Raw genomic sequence first — 9,530 nt, forward strand, 5'->3', positions numbered from 1 at the left:
AAATGCCCGTGGTACCCCTGAACCGAAAGAACCGCCTCAAATCGATGGGGGTACTTTCGTAACTTACCCCACATTTCGGACAAGCGCGTCTCTAAGCCATGGTTCCCCACTGCCATCCCATCCGCCCACCCATTGGTACACCGAGGCCGCGAAAACCCGCGATGAAACCCCACACCCTGCTCCGTCCGCCACCTAGCCGGAGCCTCTTCCCCAACGACGTCGTCCACAGAAACACCTCGACGTCCCTCATCCACCGTACCGGATGAGGATCCGTCGTCGATCTCATCGTCCCGCCGGTTCAGCCACCCCGTCCTCCACCTCCAAGGAGTTGCCCCGATGTTCCCCTCGTCTTTCGCGCCACCTCCATTCCCACACCGCCGTCTTCACCTACACCACCGGAAGAGCATCATCATCACCGTTTCCTCGGATGAAGCTGCGGCCTAATCGGCTCCACCAAAGAGTTTGTACACTAATCGCCACATTTTCTTCTTGATTCGATCTCACGGTGCTGCCGGCGCTCGGTCCCGAGCCGACACGGCGCGGCTCCATCCACGGTGGCGTCGCCGGCCACTTCCTCCACGACGTCGCTCCCTCGGCGGCGACGTCCACATCAGTAGGAGCTGCTGCTGCTTTAGCTCTCGCTCGCGCTGCTGCTCTGCTCTTGCTCTTGATCCCCTGCCTGGTCTGCTCTTGCTATTGCTCTTGCTCGCGCTGTTGCTCTCGCTCTTGCTCTTGCTTGCGATGCTGCTCCGATTTAGCTACACTTCAGTCGACTGAATCAACTTTTGGGTCAGTCGATTTTCAGGGGGTGGGGAGAGGGGGGGCTCGCCGGGGTGAAGGAAGAACCAGCCGCAGCGGGGAGGGGGGCTCGCCGGAGAGGTACCCCACTATCTATCTTAGGGTTCAGGATGGGGGCGGTGGTCGCCGGCGGTGGCGGGGCGTTGGCGGGGCGGTGGTGTGGGGATCGCCGGAGAAAAAGCTCGGCACGGGGGGGGGGGCTAGAGGGATGGCCGGGGCGGCGGCGGACCGGCGGTGGGGAGTGCTTTCGGGGCGGGCGGGGTGGCGCACCGCCGGTCGCGGGCGGCGGGGGGCTGTTGTTTGGCCGGTGGTGGCTGGCGGCTCAGGGGGGTGGAGGTTGAAGATGAACTGCAGGCCCTTGATTTCGTATCCAATGGCTGCAAAATCAACTGACCAGAGATGAAAAAGTCAGTCGACCGACGTGTAGCCTCACCTTGCTAGTGCGTTCAGTTTTGACAACAAAATTCAGTTTCGACAGCAAAATTCAGTTTCGACAGTTAAGTTCAGTTTCGACAGTTAAGTTCAGAGATGAGCGGCTGATGTATTTTACATCTAGAACTTTGTGGTTATATATTTTACGTCATGTATTGGAGATGCTATTAGAATTCCACTCAGGTTAACGTTGTTCGTTGTCTCTCTTGTCCTGCTTCAGCCTCGGCGTCGTACAACTCACCGGAGCTGCTCCAACAACGAAACCCTCCATCACAGCGGAGCAGTACCTCGGGCTCCATCTCCAGACGCCTAAGATCTTCTTCCCCTCCTCCGACAGCAAAGTCAGCCGGAGCATCCTCACCGGCCAACCCAATCACGCTGAGATCGACATGGCTTCGCCAAAGAGGTTGTACACTTGTTCCATCTCTTTTTTACTCTACATGTTATATATATTGTCCACTGAGCACACGGATTTGTTCCTTTAGTGTCTCCTTGAAAGAAAAAACGTAGGAATTTTAATTTTCACTTGTCCTCCTTTTCAAATTCCTATTCATGAAGCACAAGACTAAGAGATAGTAGCATAATAGCATTATAACCGTACATTTTCTTGTGGTTTGACTTAATCTCACCATGCTTCTTTGCATCCTGTGATCTTCCAATTGTTGTGAATCAAACACCCAGATTGGCAGAAATCCTGTGTTTTTAAATTCTCTGTTTTGCACGTGCATTCCTATCCTATTCCTGTCTATTTCCTATCCCTGCATTATTGGAATCCTCCAATTCAAACGAGCCCTTACAGAATTACTTCTCTTACAGATAGTTGTCAAAGAAAACCTTGCGTGGTTTGTCCCGCTCCTGCTGCGCCGTCGTCCACCCCAGCTCAGCTGCTCCAATGACAGAAGGGTCCAACACAGCAGGGATCCGGCCTCCAGACTGTCTTTCGCCGCCCCAGATCTTCTTCCCCGCTACTGGCAGCCATGAAAACTGCATTACCATAATCAACTGAGCAGATGACCTCGAGGACTACACGGGTCCGCAAGAGAGGTCGCACTCTTTCGTGTCTGCTTACGTTATGCATCGCTTAATATTACATGCTACTTTATCGTCCTGTTCACCGATTAGACTCTGAGTCAGCTCCAAACTAATGGTCAAACTTGAGTTTTTAAATGGTTGTGGGGTACATATCGGGGCCGCTATCAATAGTATCTATCTACTATCTGGTTAATCTCCGGTGTCTACTATGAGTTTCATGTTGGGTGGGAAACAAATAGTAAAGAAGCCATTATCTGTATTTTTTAACTGAAGCCATTATCTGCCTGCTATTATTGGTTTTGGGTCTATCCACAGGTTGCTACCATCACTCTGGATTTCTGCATGCACTCCTTACATAATCTCACTATGTTTTATTCCTATGCATGACAGTTATTGTAAACAATGGAACTGAACATGTAGAGCAAAAGAGACGAGCCTTGCGTGGCAATAAAATTTCATGCAGACGTCGCTCCATGGTAGGCGCAAAGGCAGCCCCCCTCCACGCATTTCGGATTGTAATCGAGAGGAAGATATCTGTTCTGAGGGGGATTCAGAAGGAGAAGACAACTCCTATTTACCCCCTGAGGTCTTCGCTCTAACTTGGCATGGTGATGTTGGTTATATCATGCATATGGTGTCTTGCATTGCTTACTTTATACATCAAATATGTCATCTGCTTAGTTTAGACATCCTTTGTGTGAATGCCATCTGTTTAGTTTATTCATCGTTTATGTGAATTATGCAACGCCATCTTGTTTAGCCAGGCATCATATATGTGAATTTTGCAATGCCATCCTGCTTAGCCAGTCATCTTATATGTAAATTATATCAGGCCATCCTTTTTTTTCATTACATATTACATTTGTCAACAATGTTAGTACATTCAACTGCTCTTCGTGTGCATCAGCCATTTGACACGGTGATGGCAAATTCTGGAGTGAAAACAAGGTCTTCAGAGCAGGCTATGCTATCTGACGAAGCGCATATCTCGCTGGTTACGGATAGCTCCTTAGAGGAGGATTCAGAGATAGATGACCAGTCCTATCCCCCCTGAGGTGTATGCTCTAACTTGGCAGGGTTATGTTGCTCATATCGTGCGTATGGTGTCTCGCATTGCTATGTCATTTGATTAGTTTAGACATGCTTTGTGTGAATGCCACCTGTTCAGTGTCTAATTACCATATATGTGAATTATGCATTGCCATCTTATTGCAAGACATTATATATGTGAATTATACAATGCTATCTTGTTGCAAAGGCATTATATATGTGAATTATGCAATGCCATGCTGTTTAGCCAATCATCATGTATGTGAATTATACCATGCTATCATTTTTTTGTATTACATGTTCCATTTGTCGACAACATTTGTATATTCAACTACTCTTCCTGTGCATCAGCCATTTGAAGCGGTGATGGAAGTATCTGGAGTGAAAACAAGGTATTCAGAGCAGACAATGCTACCTGCTGAAGCAGACATCTTGCTGGTTACAGAGAGCTCCTCAGAGGAGGATTCAGAGACTGATGACCAGTCCTATTTCCCCCCTGAGGTGTATGCTCAAACTTGGCAGGGTTATATTACCCATGTCATGCATGTTGTCTTGCATTGCTTAGTTTTTACATCATATATGGATTGCCATCTGCTTACTTGCTTACTATATAAATCATATATTTGAATTATATCATGCCATCATGTTTACATAGTACATACACATCATCTATCTGAATTATGGCATGGCAACCCATTTAATAAAGACATCATATAGTTATATCATCTCATCCTGTTTAGTGTTTACAGTCATCATATTTTGAATTATGGCATTCTATCCGTGAATGTATGTGAATTATGGCATGCCAACCTATTTAATAAACACATTATATGGTTATGTCATGTCATCCTGTTTACATAGTCTCATATTTTGAACTATGTCTTTCCATCTTTTTTAGTTAGCCATCATAATGTGAAATTGTGTCATGCTATCCTGTTTAGTTAGCCATCATATATGTGAAATTGTGTCATGCTATCCTGTTTGGTTAGACAACATAAATATGAATTATTTCATGCCCTCTTTTATACCCCACTATACATTGCACCTGTCTATCATACAATGTCTATACTTTCAATTACTTTTCTTGTTTATCAGCCATTTGAATTGGAGAGCGTGATGGCAGTATCTAAGGGAGTAACAACACGGTCTTCAGAAAAGATAGTGCTACCAGTTGATGCAGATAGAACCACGGCTGTACTTGCCCAAGGACCAGATCCACCACACATAACCCAGACTCTCGCAGATTGTACCCCTACCCAGTTGGACAGAGAACCAGCTACACCCCTTCTAACCCCAACCCCGGCAGATAGTAACCCAGTTCCAGTTGACACAGCACCGTCTCCACCACAGAGCACCCAAACACGAGCAGTTAGTAAGGGAACTGCAGTGCCCAAAGCACGAGGACCACCACTCCGAATCCCAACTCAACGCTTACAGGAGAAGAAGATTTGTTCTCAGGTCAGGTTCTGTAGCTATGGTTCATACTCCTTTGCTCTTGCATTACTGTATTTACTCATACCAACTATTTTCAAATTTGAAGGATGGAATTGAAACTCCAATGGCGCAACAGGTATGTTTTAAACCTGTTTCTTTAACTGGTTTGCTTTTGTAACCTGCTCTATGTTGATTTCAGTTTCAATTGAATAAACAGTTATGTTCTCATGTCATGCACATTACAAGTGTTGTTATTGCTCTATAGTTACCCACACTTATATTCTGTCTATTCTGCTCTGTCTTGAACAAATATTATTTGAACTGTGTCTCTATCTTGATTTGGCAACAAAAACTAGAATGATATAGACCATAAAGTGACCATGGTACATAGATATATGTTTGTTTCATGCTGTTATCCTGTCCACTTTACTACTGAACTCATTTACCAAAATGAGTTTCATATACAACATGGTGAACATGTGATGTGTCTGCTTGTTTCTCTTTTAGAATGCGGACAAAATATTGGAGAACAGTACCGCGTTATCCAATGGTAAAGGAAGTAATGCAGATAAGGTTCAAGATAGTGAGACATCCCTGTTGGTCTCCAAGAAAGCTGATAAAAACTATCTTGACGACAGTGAGGGAACCCAAAAGTCCTGTCTTGATGTAGTGTTCGAGTTACTGGCCACTACTGCTGGCACAAGCTCTTCGAACTCGCTGCCTGAATCAGTTCGTCTTCTTGAGTCTCAACTTCAAGTTGAAAGACATCGATCAGATGTGCTGCGACAGGAAGCTGAAGGACCGAGGAAGTCCCTGCAGAATTCAGATACATATTTTCTGGTGCAACAGCAAGCGCTGGAGGATTTAAGCGCTAAACAAGAGAAAGTTAATAAGCTTGCTAAGCATCTTGCCAGCATTATGGGTACCCAGGATATTGTTTCTTGAGATCTTCTGAAGTGGTTTCAATTCTGGATTTGTTTTGCTATGGCGTTTATTTGCGCTGGTCGCCAACTTTGACAACCAGTGTATATGATATGCTGCTTTGTTCCCTATATTTGCACTGGTGGCGAACTTTGATGCCCAGTGGATGTAATATGTGTAATAGCCATGATAGCCTAGCGTTAGTTGCTTGCTTATTTATTTCCTTGTTGTCTTGTTTATTTGTTTGCTTGTAGTCATTGCAGTTCTTTTTCCGCGGTTAGCTAGTGGCTGCAATAACCTATTTTTTAAAACTAGGCCACAATAACCATGGGCTAATATTTACTGTAGTGACACTGGGCCTCCTACTGGCCGTAGAAATAGTGGGCCTTCTACGGGCCGTAGAAACAATGGGCCTTCTGCGGGCCGTATCATCAATGGGCCTTATACGGGCCGTATGATCGATTGGCCAAACATGGGCCAAACAGACCGCATTATGGCCGTAAACGGGCTAGAGTTGGAATCGTCCGTTCATAGGCCGACCATAACGGGCCATCGTTAATAGGCCGTATTTGGTGATGCTATGAAAATGGCCCAACAGACTAACGGTCCACAAACGGGCCGACTGTAACGACGGGCTGAATTTGGCCCACAAGCAGAAAATGACAGTAACGGGCCGTAAGTAACCGAATGCTGCAAATGAGCCCAAGAATAAATGGGCCCTTAGAAGGCCGAAAGCTAACTTGGGCTGGAAATGGCCCAACGGAATAACGGGCCGTTAATGGGTATAAAGTGATACACTGTTCATTACGGGCCAGTTTCACCACGGGCCGTTAATGGGTGTAAAGTAATACACTGTTCATTACGGGCCAGTTTCAGCACGGGCCGCTGATGGGCCAAGAGTTACAAAGGGCCTCATATGGGCCGAAAGACGTCATGGGCTATACATGGGCCAGAAGTGAAAACGGGCTGGAATCATATTGGATGGCCCAGATGACGCTACTGGGCCTAATTCGGATAGGACGTAACGGGCCTTGGGTTAGCGGGCTGTAAATGGGCTATATGCGAACAGGCCGTTAACAGGCTTTCCATGGGCCGGCCCGCCAGCTTTTGACCAAGTCAAACGGGCCGGCCTTTTCATAGGAATGGGCCACTGTTGGGCCGTGCCACGTGTCGACGTATCATAGGCGCCTTCTGTCCAGTGAGTGGATGACATCTGTCCCAACGATGAGCCGACACGTGTTTCCTCTAGCCAATGATGATTTTACACGTGGAAAATCCCCATTTGTCGGGGCTGTTAACGGGTTATCGGATCCAAAACCCGACCCGATAGCTTAATGGCGTTCCGTTACGGTGGATGCCACGTGTCGGTCACCCTTGACGAAAGCACTTCTGTGACGCGCGATTTATCGTCATGGAAGTGGACACTTCCGTGATGATAATTTTGGTAATGTCATGGAACACTTCTACGACAGCACAGGTATGACTCTTGATTCTGTCATAAATTTGTCATGGATGTACATGCATGACAAAAAACGCGACCTACTGTGACAAACACGTATCATCACGGAAGTGTATTTTTTTATAGTGTCTCCACGAGAATCGTGGAGAACTTTGTATTGAGATCCAAAGAGAGAGAAGAAGCCATCTAGCTAATAACTATGGACCCGAAGGTCTGAGGTAAACTACTCACACATCATCGGAGAGGGTATGGTGTTGATGTAGAAGCCCTCCGTGATCGATGCCCCCTTCGGCGGAGCTCCGGAAAAGGCCCCAAGATGGGATCTCACGGGTACAGAAGGTTGCGGCGGTGGAATTAGGTTTTTGGCTCCGTATCTGGTAGTTTGGGGGTACGTAGGTATATATAGGAGGAAGAAGTACGTTGGTGGAGCAACGTGGGGCCCACAAGGGTGGAGGGCGTGCCCAGGGGGTAGGCGTGCCCCCCTACCTCGTGCCTTCCTGGTTGATGTCTTGACGTAGGGTCCAAGTCCTCTGGATCATGTTCGTTCCAAAAATCACGTTCCCGAAGGTTTCATTCCGTTTGGACTCCGTTTGATATTCTTTTTCTGCGAAACTCTGAAATAGGCAAAAAACAGCAATTCTGGGCTGGGCCTCCGGTTAATAGGTTAGTCCCAAAAATAATATAAAAGTGTATAATAAAGCCCATTAATGTCCAAAACAGAATATAATATAGCATGGAACAATCAAAATTATAGATACGTTGGAGACGTATCAAGCATCCCCAAGCTTAATTCCTGCTCGTCCTCGAGTAGGTAAATGATAAAAACAGAATTTTTGATGTGGAATGCTAGTTGGCATAATTTCAATGTAATTCTCTTAATTGTGGTATGAATATTCAGATCCGAAAGATTCAACATAAAAGTTTAATATTGACATAAAAATAATAATACTTCAAGCATACTAACTAAGCAATTATGTCCTGTCAAAATAACATGGCCAAAGAAAGTTCATCCCTACAAAATCATATAGTTTAGTCATGCTCCATTTTCGTCACATAAGAATGCTCTCATCATGCACAACCCCGATGACAAGCCAAGCAATTGTTTCATACTTTAGTAATCTCAAACTTTTTCAACCTTCGCGCAATACATGAGCGTGAGCCATGGATATAACACTATGGGTGGAATAGAATATAATGATGGGGGTTATGTGGAGAAGACAAAAAAGGAGAAAGTCTCACATCAACGCGGCTAATCAATGAGCTATGGAGATGCCCATCGATTGATGTTAATGCAAGGAGTAGGGATTGCCATGCAATGGATGCACTAGAGCTATAAATGTATGAAAGCTCAACAAAAGAAACTAAGTGGGTGTGCATCCAACTTGCTTGCTCACGAAGACCTAGGGCATTTGAGGAAGCCCATTGTTGGAATATACAAGCCAAGTTCTATAATGAAAAATTCCCACTAGTATATAAAAGTGACAAAACAAGAGACTTTCTATCATGAAGATCATGGTGCTACTTTGAAGCACAAGTGTGGAAAAAAAGATAGTAGCATTGTCCCTTTTTTTTGGGCCTTCCTTTCTTTTTTTGGCCTTTCTTTTTTTGGGACAATGCTCTATGAATGATGATCATCACACTTATATTTATTTACAACTCAATGATTACAACTCGATACTAGAACAAAGTATGACTCTATATGAATGCCTCCGGCGGTATACCGGGATAGCAATGAATCAAGAGTGACATGTATGAAAAAATTATGAACGGTGGCTTTGCCACAAATACGATGTCAACTACATGATCATGCAAAGCAATATGACAATGATGAACGTGTCATGATAAACGGAACGGTGGAAAGTTGCATGGCAATATATCTCGAAATGGCTATGGAAATGCCATAATAGGTAGGTATGGTGGCTGTTTTGAGGAGGATATAAGGAGGTTTATGTGTGAAAGAGCGTATCATATCACGGGGTTTGGATGCACTGGCGAAGTTTGCACCAACTCTCGTTGTGAGAAAGGACAATGCACGGTACCGAAGAGGCTAGCAATGATGGAAAGGTAAGAGTGCGTATAATCCATGGACTCAACATTAGTCATAAAGAACTCACATACTTATTGCAAAAATCTACAAGTCATCAGAAACAAAGCACTACGCGCATGCTCCTAGGGGGGTAGATTGGTAGGAAAAGACCATCGCTCGTCCCCGACCGCCACTCATAAGGAGGACAATCAAAGAACACCTCATGTTTCAAATTTGTTACATAACGTTTACCATACGTGCATGCTACGGGACTTGCAAACTTCAGCACAAATATTTCTCAAATTCACAACTACTCAACTAGCACAACTCTAATATAACTACCTCCATATCTCAAAACAATCATCAAGCAGCAAACTT

This window comes from Aegilops tauschii, chromosome 6, assembly GCF_002575655.3.
Source record: "Aegilops tauschii subsp. strangulata cultivar AL8/78 chromosome 6, Aet v6.0, whole genome shotgun sequence".
Classification (NCBI taxonomy): Eukaryota; Viridiplantae; Streptophyta; class Magnoliopsida; order Poales; family Poaceae; genus Aegilops; species Aegilops tauschii.